We start from the raw sequence: 21,111 nt of genomic DNA, 5'->3' as shown, positions 1-21,111 counted from the left end.
CCTGAAAAGGTCAAAGTCTCATATTATAACCTTTTCAAATAGTATGCATCTTCATTCACTAACCAAAATCATGATTTTGCATTTATTGGGTATTTTATCAGTTCCTGTCATTATCTAGTAAAGGAGATGTGACAATGGGCACATGAACATGGGAGCACAGAGTCCACTGGAGCCGCCATATATGGCATCGGAGGAAACTGCTAAACTGATACAACATTGGAATGCCCTATTAAGGTCTCCACCAGGGTGCTGGGTCAGGGTTCACAACCTACAGGGTCAGGGTGCTCTTTTCCCAGGATGAAGTAAATACAAAAACCTACACGTGACAAATAGTGCCGTGCCCCTAGTAGCTAGAATACACAGGCCCTTGATCTCCCAGGGACCCACCTACTTGAATTTGTATGTTCTATTGCCACCACTTGAGGTTCTGTTGAATTAGAGGCACTGGGTCCTAGCAGGGGTGAGGTGGGACTTTGAGGACTGTTTTCACATGGGGACACAGGAAGGAGCTGTCCAAACTTAAAGCTATGATTACTGCCTGGTCATATTGGGCTCCTCAGGCCAGTGATCCAGCAGGCAACAAAAGGTATTACCCTGGGCTTCCCTGGTTGAGAGTCTGCCTGCCAATGCAGGGGACACGGGTTCGTGCCCCGGTCCGGGAAGATTCCACATGCCGAGGCCCGTGTACAGCAAAAAAAAAAAAAAAAAAAAAAAAGGTGTTATCCTAATGGCAAAGGTCATTGACCAGATTCCTCACGAGGAGCTGGAGTTGCTGCTTCATAATGTGGGCAGTGAGGAGTGCGTATGGAGCTTGGAAGACTCACAGCTGCCGTCATGACTGGGAGAAGAGTGAAAGGGCAATTGTAGCAACAATAACCTGACAAGGGTAAGGTGACCGAGGGCTAGACCCTTCAGAGAGGAAGACGTGGCACCTCCAGCAAGCCAGCTAACCACTTGGCTGAGAGCAGGGAAAACCTAGAGGGAGTAGGGGAGGAGGGAGGTAATGAGTATCACTCATGAGCTGGGACCAGCTACAGCAGAGGGGACAGTCTTAAGTCTTCTAAAGAGTTGAGGGCAGAGTGGACTTATCACGGGGTAGAACTGTCTCTGAGTGGGGTCAGTTCATCTCTGGTTTCAACTGCAGCTCTGATGAGCACTTACCTCTATGCACATGAGCGGTACCCCCCCTTGAGTCCCCATCAGCATCCTCTTACTTTTCTGCCTCTAGAATTTTTTCTAAGCCAAGGTATCTCTATCGACCTGAATTTTGACATAGAGTTTACTTATCAAGCTGCTTTGTTTAATTTACAAAATGGTAGGCTTGTATATGATCCTGCATACATCAGGAGAAAACCATAATTCGAAAAGATACATGCACCCCAATGTTCATTGCAGCACTATGTACAGTAGCCAAGACATGGAAGCAACCTAAACGTCCATCAACAGATGAGTGGATAAAGAAGATGTGGTATGTGCATATATATGCATACATACATATATATATGTATATATATATACATATACACATACACACAATGGAATATTACTCAGCAATAAAAAGGAATGAAATAATGTCATTTGCAGCAACATGGATGGACTTAGAGATTATCATACTAAGTGAAGTAAGTCAGACAAAGACAAATATCATATATCACTTATATATGGAATCTAAAAAAGGATACAAATGAATTTATTTACAAAACAGAAATAGACTCACAGACATAGAAAACAAACTTATGGTTACCAAAGGGGAGGGGGAAGTGGAATAAATTAGGAATTTGGGATTAAAATATAAACACTACTATATATAAAATAGATAACCCACAAGGACCTACTGTATAGCATATGGAACTATACTAAATATCCTGCAATAACCTATAATGGAAGAGAAAGTAAAAAAGAGGACATTCATATTTATATATATATATATGTATAACTAAATCATTTTACTGTACACCTGAAACTAACACAACATTGTAAATCAACTATATTTCAAAAATATTTTTTAAAAAGTAAAAAAGGGTATACTTTTAACTGAAATAAGAAAAAGTATGTTTCACAATTGTAATTTTTTCTTCTTCTTTGGTACACATTTCTGTCATGCCACTGAAGGGAGGAATAATGGTCTAAGATTTACAGTTTCGCTGTAGATTACTGACATCCTTGTTTTAAAAAGGAGAAAAAGGGGACGAAAAAGAAATCCTGCTGGCAACCAGCTTTATACACACTTATTTTGTGTCTTGATAAACTGAATGTGTTGAGATAAAATATAAAGTGTCTGCAGGCTATATTGTTTCTGAATACCACAAAATCTTAGAGACATATATTAGTATTACAAATATACTGTGAAAACAGTTGGGGCAAAATCATGTTTGGTCTAGATTTGTGCTGACTAGTACAATAGTCACTAGCTAGTCTGAACTGAGATGTACCGAACACAATGGATTTCAAAGAAACAATATGAAAAAAAAATGTAAAATATCTCGGTAATTTTTGTATGATTAAACGTTGAAATTATATAATGGATGCATTGGATTAAATAAAACGTATTATTAAAATTATTTTCACTCTCTTCTTACTTTTTTCATATGGATACTAGAAAATTTTAAATTATCTATATGGCTCATGTTACATTTCTCTTGGACAAGGCTGGTCTGGAGCTTTACAAGCCAATTTCCATCTAATGAAGGAAATAAAAAACAATTTACGAAAGCAAGCCCCATCAGGTAAGAAAATTCATACACACTTGTAGAAAGCATGCTATTATCCCATACTTCTGAAGATATTCAACTGACTTCGTATCCTAAATACCAAGGAAAGGAATAGCCCAGTAACTCAGCATCTGTCTATTAAACATTAGGACTAAAAGCCTAAACATCCACTCCTCTTCCTCTTAAAACAGCCTTAAAATAGTCCAACAGTTAGTAAATAGTCCTTCCCTGACCCCATATACTCACACCTCCAAAGGGCACATGACTTGAAAAATATCTGTTGATCCAGCAAAAATAACAAGAGACTACCTTGCAAATAGTCGAGTTCACCAAGAATTTACTTCACGTAATACCACATGACATAATTTGATCTCTTGGATCTCAGCAAGGATAAAAAGGCCAGCCACAAGGAGACATGACAAAACCCATGGAGCGTGGCAGAGGAACCCAGCAGCTGCCCAGGGAAGAGCATTTCATTTAGATCAACACACCCAGCCAAGAGGAAAGGAGTGAGACTGGTCCCTGAGGCATGATACCCTCATCCTGATGCCCTGATCGAGGTCCGAAGCACCTCTATCCAGACCTAGTCCTGAGCAGAACAACTTGGGAGACCAGTTGTCTCGTCTGTGAAATTGTCATTAAACCATGAGTAATTTGGCACTATTTTCTGCATGATTGGTCTTCTCTGAAAATGAGCAGACTCAGGCTTGTGAAAATGGAAATTAATTTACTTTCTATTCTTCCTGAGCTTATCTATTTCAGTCTACTTCTTCTGAAGTAGATGTGCTAGGGATGGATGTGCTAGGAGACCACACTGCTTTCAAGTTGTGGAAATGTCTTTTAATAAAACAACTGAAGGAGACTTGGAATGAGAATGTGCTTGGCTGATTGGTTTCCCATCCAGTACTACATCTCTTACTAAGCAGGGAGAATCAAGCCATTGTCTACTTGGCTGGGCTGGATCTACTCTGTTCTATATATCTTGCCTGTTTAAGATAGTGTATAAATTTTTAAATATTTCTGTAAACAATATTTAGCAGAAATGGCACAATTAGATGCTAAATTACAATGATGATTGTTCAAAGGTGAATTGCAGAGCTCTGGCTCACTTTTAGGGAAATGTAATTAATATTGCTGTCAGCGTCTACTGGCAAGCCAGCACCACAAACTAACCATTGGATTTCATAATAAAGTGCCATTGTGATCCACCAAAGCAACACTATCCTTTTAGGTGCTGGATTAGAATCCAGGCAAGTCCACAATATAGTCTTTACACATCATCAACTTCCACACAGGACATAAATTGCACTAATATAGTAATACACTGAAATCTCAGACCAACTTTTTGTCATCGGATTAGAATGTGATGACACAAAATAAAGATGTGAGATGGAATCTGTGCTGAGGTCCAAATTCACATTGGAAGTCTGGAAAGAAAAGACTGTTTATAAAATTATAGCCCAGGAATTGCTGCCAAAGTCAGCCTTTGGTGCAGCTGTAAGTCAGATGGAATCCACCTCCCTGACATCAGACCCACCCACTGGAATGTTGCTTCTCTGCCTGGAGCTTCCCTGAGTGGAAACTCCATGTCATATTCCAAAGCAGGAGCTGTCGTGCCAGTGCTGTTGGCCTTTTTGGATCGTTATGGTGGGTTAGTTATTTACCCTTCTTCCACCCAGCAAAAAGAAGGCCATCAGAGCCCTTGTGGTTTTAGCATTCATATTTGTCATACCCAGGTTTTGAGTTTTGCTCAAAACTGCCAGATTTCATGAATCCTACCCTCTAGGACCTCCACCTTTGATGATGAGGTGCCTGTTCTTTTTCTTTTCTCCTTTTTTTCATGCTTCTTCAATTCCCTTCTTCTTCATCTTCTATTCCCAAGAAATGATGACTCCCTTGGTACAGATTCTGCTTCCACAAGCGTTATGCTGTATCATTTACAAAACCCAAGGAAACATTTTTGTTTCTTATCACTGAGAAACATTTGGGCCCATATATAAAGATGCCACGGAATAGGTGTCGATGTAGAAGGTTTGTTGGGACGAGAGACAAAACAAAATTTCATAATTGCTTACACACTTCAGAAGCCCCTAGATGACTATTTTAAAGTTTTTAAAAAATATAATGTGTGGAGTTACAATCACAATATAAAAATATTTAAATAAGTTTCAGCTGGTTTGGGGACAGCAGGGCTGGGGGGCTTGGTGGGAATAGGGTTAACCTAAGCTTTGGCTGCTTTAATATGTTACACATCATGTAAACTGCTCCTCATAAACCAACATTAGGCGGATGGGCTAGAGATTAATTCAGTTCTAAAAGTAAGAAAATTGATATTTAGAGGTGTGAAGTGACTTGCCCAAAGTTACCTCGTAAGCGACGGAGTCTAAGTGACTAGAATCCAAGCCTTCTAACTCTTCATCCAAAGTTCTATCATCTCCAAAACATCATTTGGATAGTAGAGTCTGGTACTGAGTTGCAGTCAAAGAAATCCACAGATTCAGGGCCACGGATTAAAATCAACCGATCTTTCTACTTCTCAGTTACGATCGATACATATACAAAACTGCCTTTCTTATCTCAACTACGTCTTTAGAAGGTAGTAAATATGCCTTTTCCATATTATGTAAAGTCCTACCTGCAGTAGGCAGTCAGCAGCTGATCATTATGGGCTGGCGTGCTAATATCTATTCACAATCGTTTCTTGAGCACTTGCTAAGTGCCAGGCCCTCTGCTAGCTTAAGAGCTATCAATTAATAGAGCGTACTTTATATTGGAGCGTCACCTAGATGCTCTAAAATGAACTGATCATCTAGCGGCCAAAGGTTATTTTTGTAATTATTTCTTCTCAGGCTCAGAGGGAGGACATAAAGAACCTTAGAGGTGCCACTATTTTTATGAAGTGTGGGGTATCAGGGCAGGGTTCCTTTATGGTATCTGTTGAAATGGAGTAGCAAAACCTGAAATAGACCAAAAAAAAAAAAAGATAGCGGATGTTAAGGAGATGGCTTTAAATCACCAGGTTAGAGTACAAGAATATGGGGATCAGGAGATACTGACTCTGAACAGGCATGTGAGTTTGCAGGGCAATTTGAAATTAAGGACAGCAGGAATTCTTAAGAAGGTAAGGTCAAGCCAGACAGCCCACTCGAGGTCACAGCAACAGTATTCACCACAGTAGCCTCTTTTTAAGACTCTTCAGGCAAGTAATTCTTACTGGTTTCAAAGATACTGTATCACAAGCCCAAAGTCTGAACTTTTAAATGTTTGTATTGAAGGTTATTCTTAAGGAAAGGAAAAGTTCTCTTCTATAAATTATTATAGTAAAAAAATGCCACAGTGATCTTTACTTTTGTTTCTTTCCCTGGAATTAACCATGGGCTCAAGTTCCTACTCAAAATGCGATTGCCCCTTATAATTAAACTCTTCTTCTCAAGCTTCAGACGCTGGAATAAATACCCGTGATTTGTGGATTTCGAAAATCCCAAACGGTTACTGCATGCCCTCTGTGTGTTTGTAACATGTGCCTTTCTAGAACTTCTCTTTAAACAAATAGCTATCCCCTCACATCACATTTTTGTCACAGTTCTTTCCAATATTATTACTCAGAAATCTAAAGGGCTGCAATTTTGGTGCCTTGCCTTCACTGTTTCAGTTATCCATTGCTATATAACAAACTATCTCCAAATTTAATGACTTTAAAGTACAATCATTTTATTTGCTCATAATTCTGTGGGTCAGTAGGGCAGTTCTGTTCCATATGGTGTCCATATAGCTGGGGTTAGAACGTCCAAGATGCCTACCAAGTGGCTGCATCCAGCTGGTAGCTGAGATGGGCTGGAGAACCTAAGAACTCTTCACTCATATGCCTGGTGTCTCAGTGCATTTTCTGTATAATAATCTCTTCTCCATGTAGCTACTAGCTTGGGCATGGTGGACTGATATCTCACATGGTAGCTCGCTTCCACAAGGAGTGAACGTAGAAGATGTAGATCTCTTTAGCCCCAGCCTCTGAAGTTACACAGTGTCACTTCTGCCACATTCTATTGGTCAAAATCAGTGACAGGCTGGGACAGCCCAGATTCACGGAGGTGGAGAAATAGACGACTCCTCCAGATGAGAAGAGGGATGAAAGGAATCCAGAGCCGTGTTTTGTGGTCAGCCACACTCACCAACCTAGAGTGTCATCGTTCATCAGAGCAACCCTATAGCACCAAGTTTAACCTCCCCTTCTTATGTGTGCACCATCTTCTCTGACTTCCAAGATCCCTGAAACCTGAAATCCAAACAGTTTAATGATACCAAATGTTTCAAATTAGTGTCTGTCTCGTTGTTCCTGGTAGTTGGGGAGGGGATCAATATTAATGAAGAGAGAAGCAGTAAACATTGCTAATGAGGCTGAAGCAGGAGAGACCCAGCTATCACGGGGATGTGTTTCAGCATGCAGTGAGCGAAAGGACACTTGGTATGAAAGCCTGCATCTCTAATGAGCCCACAATAACAACACCACCGAAGTTAGCACTATGGATAAATTTTAATAGATGATGTCTTACAAAAAGCTCTTTGCTTGAAATGCAGCCCAAAGACTAAATTAGAGTCAAAGTCCCAGTCAGTTAACTGTGCTACAACATGTGAAGAATTGATTTTCTTATTTTCAGCTGTCAGACCTACTGCAAAGAATGAGTTTTAATTCTGGGGATGTTATTAAACTCCTTGCTTAACTGGCAGAAAAATGGAACTGCTAGCCAAGTGATGGTGGAGCTGCTGTCGGATTGAATGACATCTGTCAGATTATGATGAATGACCCTCTCTTCCCTACAATCCCCTGTTCTGTCACTCAGGTGAGGCCCATTAATCTTCATCCTGGGCCTGTCAGGCTAGGCACCCATGACGACAAAATGTCTTGAAGCATTTACCCCCAAGATGCACGGAACAATACGATCTTCTCATTGTCAGAGCCACATCGAATTAGCATAATTTATTATGACTCCCCTCCCCCCCACTCCCTACCTCTATCACCACCCCCCCCAAAAGCAAGTGGGGGCTAGATGGGATTAGACAGATGGAGTGTAGGACCAGACTGCCAACAACCAAGCCCCCTGCAGTGCCTGATTGTGGGAGGGGGGTGAGCATCTCTACAAACCAATCAAAAAGCTGGCAGTTCAATTACAGAGTAATAAAGGGACATTCATCATTCAATTAGGCACCTGTCATGGTTTCACAAAAGGGAAAACTTCTAACCTGAGACTCCGGGGAGAAGATGCTACAACGAGGAGACAGGAAAATAAATGAAAAAGGGGACAAAGTTAATTACTGGCCAACCAGACCAAAGGATATGTTAAAAAATAAGGGGAAAGTTTTCCCTAGGCAAAAATCAGAAAAGTTCAATGACCTTCCTCCGATTAAAAGGGGTTAATATTAAAAGTAGCGTGGTGCCCTCTTCTATGGTACATCTCATGATTGAATTTTCCCTCTAGAAGCTTCCCAGGAAACTGAATTTTGTGAGAAAAAAAATCAAGAGGAAAGAGTAACTCTGTTTCTCAAAACCAGTGTTCTTTAAATGGCTAAGATGTGAAGGCTAAGAGAAGAAAGCCTGGGCGGACATTCAACTTGATGCTTCACCATATTGAGGTAGAATGATTACAAATGGCATTTTGAAAATATATGATGCTCTGCTAGCAGTTGGAAATCAGAGTTGACAAATTTGATTTCTTAGCAAGTGTATGTGCTGGTAATGGAGGCCAGAATAGGATTTTCAATGGAAATAAATTTCACATTCTTTTTCTTTAACTCACACTTGTTCTTATGATCTAATGGTTCTTTCCTACCTTCATTCATGATAAACATTCCAGAAAGGTCCTATTATGCAAGATAAGCAAATGAACCACAGAATGTTAAAGCTGGAGGAAATGACAGCAATGAGCTTAGCCCCTCTCTCTCCTCCAAACACACACCTACAGTTTAGAACCCACCCGGCGATGGTTCTGTAAGTTACCTTATAAATCCCTGTTACGGAGTGAAAGTCACCCCCCCTCACCCCTTCTCCCCTGTTCACCCCACTGCTCAGCCCTGCTTCCCATATGCTTTAAAGTATTTTCTCAAAGATTTTTAAAACAACAAAATATTTTTAAGAAAAAAAATAACAAAGCTTCTCATGTTATAGAGTTGAGAAAAATAAGGTATTTCTATTTTGAATGGAAATTTGCACGTAATCGCTTTTACAGAATCGGTTATTCGTTCTAATAACCTTTCTGGATAGATGGTTTAGAGGAAGATTTGTTATAGATAAATGGGTAGACAGATAGATAGATAGATGCTGATTATAGCGATTATATTATAGTGATTCAGGCCATAGGTTTCAGTGCCATATCCATCATGTGTCACCTGTTCAGGCACCAGGTTTTCAGATGTGGTTTGGAAAGACCATTATATCATGCCCCCTCTATTTGATTCCAGTGAAGAGAGTTTCTTCTTTTCCACTCTCTCTCATCTTCTTTGTGTTTTTCTTAAGTTCTTTTTTCCTTTCATCTTTTTATCTGAAAAAATACTTGACGCTTGCCCTAGATAAACTACACGACCAAGATGAAAGTATCTTTTAGAACAACTATCCAAGGAAATGTAAGGTTCTATCTAGGGAAGAGAGATGCTTAACCCAGGCTTTGGTGGGGCTACCAGACAATGGTCTTCTTCTTAGACTTTAAGATCCCTAAAGGGGGAATAAAAATCTATGTCATGTTAAATTCATAGGTGTGTATGTCTGTGTGTACACACGCATGTTATGCCACAGACACTCACAAATGTACACGCACAGACCAAACACTGTAAGTAAATTCCTTTCAATTTTCCTTATGAAGCCTCATTTGAAGTCAAACATTTAAAAAAAGAAAAAGGCAAGGTTGACCTCTATTTGTTGTAGTCTATGATACATTGACAAGCCTTCTCTGCTCTTTTCCATAATCCCTTAAATGTCATATCCTAAAATCAGTAAGGTGCGTCATTCCATCCAGAATGTATTTATCGGGTTAACAGGCCTCTGTAAAATATATTGTCAATTGCATTGGAGGGAGTAGAGCAGGGAGGAGAGGAAATGACTTTCGCTTACCTCCCCTCCTATCTCTGTCTTCTTAGTTAGAGTCGTGTTGATGCATTTTTAATTCCAAGAGAGATTGTAGCATTTTTCCAGGCTGACTTTTTTCATTGGAAAAACAGAAACAGGCTTAGCGGGTGAAGGGTAAAAATCACCACGTTTATAATCACTTAGAAGTAAAAACTTCTGGGACAGAAGAGTCTTCTTTTAAACCCATGATGGAGTCCCTAACCAGTGACAAATCTTGATAAATGTTCATCAGTTCAGAGAAGACCAAGATTTAGAAGAATTGAATCTAATAAAGTATTACACGTAACCAACACACACAAAAAGTTCCTCATGTTGTTTATGTGAACATTTTCCTTGCAAGACACATGTATGTGACAGTGGCAGGACACCCAGCCAGGGCCAGGAGGCCTAATCACTGCCACGAACCAGCTGTGAGATTCCAAGTGCCCGTTTCATTTGGGCTTTAGATGACTCACTTGTAAAATGAACGAATTGAGCTACATAACTTCAAGTTCTCTTTTACATATAATTATTTGATTTTCTGATTTGCATCGGAAAGTTGTATTTTCAGAAGGACCCACTTTGTTTTCAGAAAGGGGTCGGGGTAGTTGGAAGCCAGTGTCAAATTTTGCCTCCCCAAATAAGAAAGGTTGTATCCTTTTTAATCACATGCAGTCAGTGTGGAGTGTGTAATATATTGTAAATATCACAGAAAGGTCCCATTCCCCCCGAGTGCTTCCCACTGCCCCCAGTGGAACGACAATGCTGGATCCAGTACCCATTGCTTATGTAAATGCCTGAACTTGACGTGCTTCACGGACCCACAGTTCAATCCTATCTTTAGTATGTAAAGCTAAGCTGAAATTGTATAGCTGGAAGTTAATATACAACAAAGAGTAAATTAATCCCGGGTCTGCTCTTTTTAAATACAAGCAACACCTCTATTCTAATAATTTTAAAGTTTTTCAGTTGAACTGAAATTATTTCTTTAATGAGAAAGCTTGAATGAGAAAGAAAGAAAAATCCAGGAGCTTAAAGCTATGTTTTCCATTTGGTTCATACCATGGCACACACAGAAAATGGTTAGAAGCTAAAGTCTAGCCACTGAAAGAGACATCACTATTTTAGACACCACTAAAAATGAAAAAGTAATCTCTCCCACCTGTAATTGTCTAGCTTGGCTTCTGATGGGCTATGTCTATTGACGAGCATCGGGAATCTTCCTTTCCTCAGACTCAGAAAGCATTGATGGTTCATCTCTCCTATGACATATTTTGCTTCATCAACATTTACATCTACTTTTCTATTTCCATGCCTTTCTGTGCACACAATAGCTTTTTTACTCCCAGGCTGAATCAATGTATTTTATTGAAGACCCTTTAAGGGAAACTCAACCCAGTGCAAGCGGTACAAAAATGTACATCGCTCAATGGAAATTAGGACAATATGAACAGCTGCTACCAAGTTTAGTCAGACCATGACAACTACCTCAACACAGTCATCGGGCCAAAAGCATTTGTGAAATATTGGTGTGGAAACACATTCAGATCTCAGCCATGTTAAATGAAGATGGAAAATGTCCATCACTGTATCTATGGAATAAGGATAAATGGATAAGCCTTCTCTTATCCAGGGCAACAAGTCTGAGGGTCTCAGCAACCCCAGCCCAACCAGGTCCCCCAAAGAAGAAGAAGAACAAAGCTTGAGCACATTTATAATTTATTCTCATCCTGACACATTGATAAGAAGAGCCAACTTAGAGGTCTACGGAGAGAATTTCCAGACACTATTTCTCTAAATATGACTCTGTAGTATTGTGACTAGTTGATATGTAACAAATTAAAATCCATCTGACCAAAGTCACTGCTTGCCTTTGGCTTTACAGCCAAAGCTGAGGCAAGAAATGTCTTCTCATTCATTTTTACTCTTTCAGAGAATCTGGATCCTTTCTCTTTTATCTAGTATTTGTGTTTTTGTGTTTTGGTTTGGTTTTGCAGCAGAAAGCCATTGCAGATTCTCCAGGGAGCTGTGACATGATGAAAGTGGTGTTTGGGAAGGTTCCTTTGGTGGCAGAGTGCAGACACCTGGCAGAGAGTGTGGCTTAGGTAGGGAGGCAGGGTCTTAGCTACAAGCTGGCCTGGGTATTTTGAACAGTCATAACTGGTTGAGGCTATCGCTAGGGGGTGGAATGTCACAACATTTCCTCACACCCATCTCCGCCTTTCCTTGTTTCCTGCCTTTAGAGTAGTACCACCCCTCTGTCCATCACCCTACGTCTAGGACAAAAGGGAAGAATTTACAGTCCTCTCCCATTGTTCTCACTACGTAAGGCAATGACTTTGGTCAGCATCACAGCCGCCAACCACTTCCTGAGGAATGGAAACTGGCTTCCTCGGTTTTCCTGTTGACTTTGCGTGAGTGAACCAAGTAACAGACTCTGGGGATAAGTCCCAGAGCTTGGCTTCTGTCCGCCTCCAAACCTCCCTCCCAATCTCATTGGTCTTTCTCCTGAAAGCATATTGAAAGCCTCCTCCCAATTGTCTAGTCTTCTAGACCTTGACAGTCCATCCTAGTGAAACACAATCTGTTCCTAGAGTCACGTCCAAAGTTAATAAGCTATTTCTTAAAAAATAAATAAATAGGCATATGTAAAACCGAGTACCAGACAAACTTGGGAACTTTGCCTGCAGACACATCTTCACCTCCAGGACTCAGATTGTAAATGCACAATTCTGTTTTGTTTGGTTTTGTTTATTTTCCCGTGAAACATGCAGGCTGTGCTCAGGCCTCCATCTAACAGTCTGCCTGACTATAAATAGACGGGGCTGAACATTAGGCATGAGTGAGTACTCCTAATTCATCCATCCGTTCGTTCATTTACCCATTCATTCACTCATTTAATAAGCGTCTGTTTTGTGTCAGGCATTATGTTGGGAATGAAAATACAAAAATAAATAAAACTTAAGCTTTGTTCTCTAGGAATTCACAGTCCAGTGGGGGAAAAGACACACACAAATAGATAATTATAGCATATGTGATGAGCGCACTGTCAAAACTAGGCTCTGAGTATTAGGGAAGCAGAAAGTCAGGCGTGCCCTGACTCCCTGAGATTCAGAAGTTAGACTCCCCTCTAGCAGATTTCCATCATCATGTGTGAGATCCTGGCTGAGTACTGAGAAGAGATGGTGTTCGAGCAGAAGAATAGGGAACTAGAGAACAGAAGTCTTTGTGTACATTCCAGGTAAGGAAATGGAGGGTTAAAAAAAGTAATCTCACCAACGCAGAAAGAGGAGGAAGATAGCAAAGTATCAGGAATGCAGCTGGATGAATAATTGATGAGCTGGTGGCCTAACAGAGAGTCTCATTAATATGATCCTGCAGGTTCATTAAGTACTGTTCCAGGCTTGTCTAGGAGGGGGCCTCCTGAGTCTTGATTAGGATGATGTGGCTTTCACTTTGACATCAGAATTTTGGATCTTGGGTTTTGAGGACTGCTTCCTAAGCTCCTATCCTTTTACCCCCCGGCACATCTGAGAAGTTCTTCTGGATCCCCCTCTCACTAATCACGGGCCCCTAACCATGACAGTCAGTCCTAGTAAATAATATATCAAGATAAATGATAATCTTTCTGTTTTCAGTGTCTCCTAACGAGCATCGTAAATTAAAAATTAATATTGCAAAGACTGTATGAATAGCATCAAATCCATAAACAAAGCAGCGGGTATCACGTTGGCAAATGAAAGCTAAACACCTCTCGTGTCTTCTTTTCCCTTCCCCACCTCTTTCTACCCTCCCCCACCTCTTTCTACTCTCCTCTGATTCCTTCCCCACCTCCAACCTCGTTCTATGGATCTGAGATTCAAGCTACCAAGAATCACATCACAAATAACAATACCAGCATTTTTTCCCCACAGATCACTTCTGGCCTGCTAGTGACTTATCTGTTATTTGAAGACCTGATCCAGAGATTTTATTTCCCATTATTTCTTTTCATTAGCCAGAGACGGAGAAGGCACAATTGAATTATGAATAACTTTTCTGTGGGGCAGACGAACTAGGTCAGGGTCCAAACAAAGGGTGAATATAGAGTCATTTTTACTGGCATCAAATAAGTTCCGCCCTTCCATTTTAAAGAATTATATTTCAAACGGAGCCACATTTTAAGGAAGATGATATATCAGAATATCAACAAAAGGTTTTTTGTCTGTGTAGATTGTACTTATTCTTTTAGCTTTTTTGCTGCATTCCAGAATTTTCTAAATTTCTATAATTTCTGCCAATTTCCACAGTCATTATTGTCACCTGTGTCATAGAAGAAAGAAAGAAAATATCATTCAAAAGGGAAGAAGAGTACTTAGACGCAAAAGTCCTGGCACAAAGGTTAAAATAACTATCATTTTATTAATGCTTTTATAATGCACCAGATGCTGTGCTAGGTGTGTATAATCTCTGTCCTTCACAGCAACATTGAAAGATAGATGGTACTCTTCCCAGCATCCAATTGCTGTTTAGAAGAAAGCAGGCTTAGCCAACAGGCTAGGAGCATTTCAATTCCTCTTTCTGAGGTGGACACACAGACTGCCTCGGACCTATGGCATTAAATACTCCACTCATGTAACCTCGTTGGAATTCCAGCATCACCCAGCAACCTGTTAGCTATCATTTGGGTTCTCCTGCAGGCTGCTACTGGTGAGAGTACACACAGATCATGTTCACATAAATATTCCAGACCATATGGCACTGTAAATGAATACATTGGCTTTATTCTCTATAAAATCGATTTGACGAAAAACTTCAGTTCAGTTGCTTTTGGACTGAGAGGATCAAGATTTCCTAAACCCTCTCTGACTGCTGAACTCTCTATACCAAATCCATATGAGCTCCGTAAATGCTATCTCTCTGTTGATTCCCTTATTTTACTAATCTGAGCACTCATATGTTCACAGAGCCATATATGGAGAAAATGTAAAAAGAGTTCACCTTTTTGGCAATTGAGCTACATAACCAATAAAGGTAGCTTCACTTCAGGCCATTACCCAGATCACTCTTACTAAACTTAGCTGAAATACCATCCCATGCCTCTGAAGAATGCATATAATATGCATCAAAGATGGCAAAGCTGCCACTGCCATTCCATCGCACAACTAGAGACACTGTAGCCGTACTATGACAGTAAAAAACTGGACCTCTCTCTCCCTGGGATGCCCTAAAGCCAGCAATGTTTAAGCCTCCCAAAAACCAGAGTGCACATAAGTACCCAGTGCTTTCGCTAATTAAATACACTGTAGAACCAGACGAATTCCAAGAATAGCAGTAACACATTTTTATTTTATAAAAATGCCCCCATTGAAACAACAGATCTGAATGCAAATGTAAAACTAAGCCTTCGATAATGCTCTCTTCACATCTGTCAACATTTTAGAGAAACTTCAACTGGAATGCTTTTGTGGTTCTAGAAATTCTTACTTTATGCCTAGAATACATTTGAGGTGACTTTGTTTTCACTGGTATCCAGGTTTCAAATAAAAAATATCGTGGAATTACAGACCTTTGAAGTTGCAAGGGATCAGGAGAGTCATGTAGACCTACCCCCTCATTTAACATATGTGATGAAAGTTCAGAGAGGTTGAGGCAAGGCTCAAGGTTGCTCACAGGATTAGATTTCAGGAACTCTAAAAGCTAAAGAGAAATTGGGGGCAGATTTCCCATTGTACCCTTAGCATTTGAATGGCAAATGACTCCATCTGAGATCAAGGGCCGAGCCAGACAAAATTCACCAGCCACCTGACCTTTTCGTATTTTTACAAGCAAAATTAAATCGGGAATTGAAACATTTGCCCAAATTGCTTTGGTTAATTTATTGAGCTTTGTTTAGCACTTTAAAATATTTTTAAAAGAAAGAAAAAGAAATAGGGGAGAATAGGCTGTGTGACACATCTTGCAGTATTTAAATATTAATAAAGTCACATTTGTTGTTTTTATTATGTCATACATGGGTATTATTTCAAGAAACTTTTCATGTTTCAAATATATATATATATGTATATACAGATACACACACATATGCTAGGCTATAATGTATTTCTTACTGTGGGTCATACTAAAAAGATGGAAATTCACTTCAGTAGGAGTTTCACTTTGGGCCCCGCTCAACCTTCTTTAAAACAAACAAAACAACACCATGAAATACAAAATAGCACCTTCTCATAAAAATTTGGGGAACTTTTCATTAAATATTCACTTTTTTAAATCACTGCAACCTAAAATGCTCTTTCTAGCCTAGGCTTAGAATCATGTTCTACAGATTACTAATGTGGAAAAATTCAACGTAAGAAGCCAGGGAAAAGAACAGATACATTACAGGTGAATAAGGAAAGAGAACTTCCTTTACAGTTTTAAGATACAGTTTTTTTCTTTCCTAAAATTAAAGTTTGAAGTAAATAACAAATTTAATTTACTCAGTTCCTGGTCCAGAGTAAATGTTTAATAATATGTGTTGAATGAATGCTGAAGAGAGAAGGGCAGGCTTTAATTCAGCTATTAACTTGCTGTGCAAAGCTAGACAAAGGTCTTAACTTCTCTGAGCTTCAACTTTCTCAACAGTAAAAAGAGACAACTGAGCAAGTGTAGTGTTTCCTTCAGGGACATCTGCAGTGCCCTTTCCATGGAATGTTAATAGCTGGCCCATGAAAATCATCTATAACTGACAGGTCAACGGGTGGTCCCTTTACCAGATTTCTATGCCCTCCATCCTCATCTATGTATCTATGATCATCCAATGAATCTTGCTTTCCTGGCTCTGAAACTCTAAAGAAGAAGAAAAAACAATTTCGAAGAAGATAAAATATCGCTCCTTATTTCCTTAATAGAAAAAAAATGTATGGCCAACTATATAGATTCCATTACGTCCCTCCAACTAAGGAACGATAGATTGGGCTGTGAATTTAGTGACCTCTCTTTTTATTCTCCATACGTCCTTTATTTTCATCCATCTGACTTTTCACAAAAAGGCGGCATTTTTTGGTTCAAACCAATATCTTGACCAAAAGACAGCACAGCAGCAGGCATTGTGCACCCTTCCCTCAGGAGTGGTTCTGTAGCATCAGCATCTACTTAGAGGTCTGGAATTAGCACAAGCCCTACCCACCTGTGTCTGTGACTTTGGGATAAAAAGGGAGCCAGATGAGGGCCAGTTCTGGAGTTGTACCTGCCATCACCTACAGCTGCAACACTGGCCTGATAATACCAAAGTCGGAAAACAAAGCTGACCCTTTCTGTAAAGGGATTCTGAGTGTGGGTAGCCAGAGAGCGTGGTTTATCTGGAGAAGTATAGCATAACAGTTAAACGTGTAAAGTTAAATTAACAAATCACTGGGAATTCTAAGTGTCAATTTCCTTAATGCAAAATGGGAATAAAACTGGAACTTGCTTCATGCGTTGCAGAAAGAATTAAATAAGAAATATATTTGGATATATTTAGATATATATCAGGTATTGGACTTGACCCAATATCTGATGTATAATAACTGCTCAATAAATGGTATCTATTTTTATGATATAACTAAATTCAGACCATGATTAAGAGATCAAGGATAAGCAAATTTTAAATGATACATTAGCATAGACACATTTACACATGTAAAATGCATGCGAAAGACACTGGGGATGGACACACATTGAATTGGAAGCTTGTGCTGCCTTCATGGCCCACTATGTTCATTCTACTCTAGCAAATGGCTTGGAAGAGTTGGAAAAAGCCAACTGGTCACCCCTAGATGATTAGCAGATCTTACACTTAATGGGTTAAATGGGTAGTAAGAGAATCATCCATTTTTCAGGAGGCATCCTCTTGCCATAGATTTCCATTCTTTGTTTAAAATTGCAACACACTTTGGACCACAGATCTCTGTATTTTGCAGCCCTTCTGTCATCCTGAGGCTTGTATTTGTCAACAAACACTCCTAGTTATCATTATTAAGCACTGATATTTCCCACTGTGGTCTCTTCTCATCTATATGTGGTCAAAGATGGCCTCCATTCCCCTGGTGGGTATTAGTGCCAGTCTTTTATCTCAGGGAAGTGGAGACAGAAACGTGGAGAGAAGCAGCAGCTTGTCCAAAGGGCCCACAGTTTGCAGAAGTTACTGGACCAGCAGAGCCTTAAATGTGGCGATCAGCCAGATGGCCACGCCGGCCCCTCAACCATCCCACCCAGCAAATAAATACAAATCAGGTTCACACTCACTCATCTTCCTGAGCCACTCTAGCCGTGAGCGCAAGCCTCAATTCTTGCAGGTGTCTGTACTGCAGAAATGGTTGACAGGCTGACGCAGGGTATATCTGGGGAGGAAAATAAGAGCAAAGACTTAATTAAAGGATATTCTGAAGAAGGCAAAAGAAATTACCCAACCTATCTGCAAACCACACACGGGAAATGAATGGGTTCTTTAGTGTTTGGGACATTTTAGTGTTATAAAAATGTAGACTATAGAGCTATTATATCAAGTAATTTATGGGATGAATATTGTAATTCATTGAATGTCACGACTTATCTTTTATTCATATAGTTACTATTCCATTACCAGCGAGGGAGGTTTGTCAAAGGTTAATTATTTTAAATTGCTCCGGCAAATTTATTTTGATTTGTACAATTTTTTTTGAATAATCATAAGTCTATATATTCATACATCTTTATGAGGCTTCTTTTTAAAAAATAATGTTCTTTGATGAGGCTGTTAAAGTTAGATAAATGCTTTAGTGATGTCTTTAAAATACATTCCCTTTAACTCTGGATGTAGATCTACAAAGAATTATTATATTATTATTATTATTATCAGTCTTTTTTAGAACTTTCTACTTTTCCAAGAAAAATTCCAATGTAAAATGGCCAGGAAATTGAACTTTGACTTTCTCAAGGGGTTGGTCATGGTTCCTAGTACCTTTTAGCTCGGGGTCATTCTTTGGAATGCCCTTCTGAATGGTGGATGAGGAAAGCTGTTGACATCTGTTCTCTGTTGTGTACCCAACTCTGTTTCACATGAGGCTGCCCCGTGGCCAGGGGTACACCTCCTCAGGCATGAAAACTGGTCCTGTGGAACAAAAAATGATAGAACGTAGGTATAAATTATCTTCCAAGTTGGAAAAATTATCTTGAATTATTAAACCTAAATCAGAAAGGGAGCCAGAAGCCAAAGGGGGATTAGGAAGGCTACAATGCATACAATACATACAATACATGCTTTAACCCAGTTCCATCTCCTTCAAAACTTATTGCCTCTCTCAGGAAGCCTTTCTGATTATGCTTGTTTTCTTTATTTTTCTCAGATGCTTATTATCAAGTCTATATTTCATTAATACAGTCTTGTTGCGTAGCTTTTTAACTATTCATAAATCATTTGAGAGTTAGAGAGATACAGTGGGAAAATGTTCAATTTGGAGGCAGGAGACCTAGTCTCACATTTAAGCTCTGCAGTATATGGTCTGTGTGGGTTTAGGTGGGTTGGCCTATTTCTCCGAGACTCAGTTTCCTTGATGTCAAAGAAGAATAGGAAAACCTACCTATGTGCTTGGTGGAGTTGGCAATATGTCACCTAATAATTGCACCCTACTTCAGGTTTACAAAATCTTGCATATGTATCTTGTTTAATCCCCAAACAGTACAGATGAGCACTATTACCAATCCTCTTTTATGTGAATTACAAGAAAATACTGTTTTTAACACCATAAGTTATTATTATTTTCAGTCTGTAGATTTTATACCATCAAGTTAATATTAACAGCCCTAGGATCCAGCCCATATCTATCTTTTATTTCTTTTTTATTTTATTCTTCCCTCATATTCATTTCGTTTAAGTGACTTGATGAATAGATTCAGAAGATGTATTTTTCCAGTACAGATAACAAAGTGCTTTGCAAAATAAATGCTTAGTAAGGTTGTGTCTGTATCTTGCCAGAGTAACTGATTAATTTCACTTGATGTCAAGAAGAAAATAATCATCTACCATTTGATCAATATTTTTACTTTGTAAACATTTGTACTCCTCTTGTGCATATGGTAAAATGTTCTCGGCGAGCATAGCAGTTCTGGAAGCACAGAAATAGAACATACATCTGTTCTATAATGCTGCTGCTAAAACAAAAGCCTCAGTACATGATTCTGGAAAGCATAAACGGTAGCTCATGTACAGAGACTGCAAGGTATTTCATAATTTACCTTACGAGAAGGCAGACTCCATCCAAGAGAGGCCCTTGTCTGTCTTATTCGCACTAAGTATTTTGGGTGCCTGGTTTGTAGTTGGTGCACAATAAATATTAGCTACGCATAAAGTCTCTCATTACAAATCAGACCTTTAGAAGACTATGAAATTTTGCAGTTAAAGAACTTGGAATTTTGAAACGGATTCAGAAAAGAGAAACATTGTTGGAGATGAGACTCATAAAAGAAAGTTAAAGAATCTTTAAAAATGATACAAATGAACATATTTACAAAACAGAAATAGACTCACAGACATAGAAAACAAACTCGTGGTTACCAAAGGGGAAAGGTGGTGGGAGGAGGGATAAATTAGGAGTTTCAATTAGCAGATACACACTACTATATACAGAATAGATAATCAACCTACTGTGTAGCACAGGGAACTATGTACACTTGTAATAATCTGTAATGGAAAAGAATCTGAAAAATACATGTATGTATAACTAAATCACTTTGCTGTACAGCTGAAACTAACACAACATTGTAAATCAACTATGCTTCAATTAAAAACAGAATTTACTACTCAAAAAGAAAGAAAAGGGGAGATTTTGAGCATCATATAAGGTATCTATAATGGAACAGAATATGTTGGCAAGGGGTTTCCAACCTCTGCTGTGAACAGAAGCAGGGGAAATATGTTCATCTGTGGTACAAAAGATGTGCGTTAGTAAAAGTAAATAAATATGCAGATACATACATGTGAACACACATAAAATAAATCCTCATTGAGAAGTGGTAGAAAGTGAATAGGAAAATTACAGCATTAGCTCGCCATTGCTGAGTTTTGCTATGTTTCAGGACCGTATGCTGTGTGTCTAAGTACTGGACTTACATTGTCTCATTAAACAAGTTCTCTGTGGTCAATGTTACCATAGACGAGGAAATAGAGTCTAGGAGTACCTAAATGACTTGTCCAAAGTCACATGCTAGTTGTCAGCAGAGCCTAGAATTAATGCACATCTGGGCCTTTTGGATCGAAGTGGTCATTTGAGACACCCACCACATTCAACCTCAACACTGACCAGCTCTACAGGGTTTTCCTCCATGGAGCCT

This window comes from Delphinapterus leucas, chromosome 13 (genome assembly GCF_059928025.1).
Source record: "Delphinapterus leucas isolate spDelLeu-1000000601 "Yukka" chromosome 13, BTC_Dleu_Yukka2, whole genome shotgun sequence".
Classification (NCBI taxonomy): Eukaryota; Metazoa; Chordata; class Mammalia; order Artiodactyla; family Monodontidae; genus Delphinapterus; species Delphinapterus leucas.
This window is presented reverse-complemented; position numbering follows the sequence as displayed.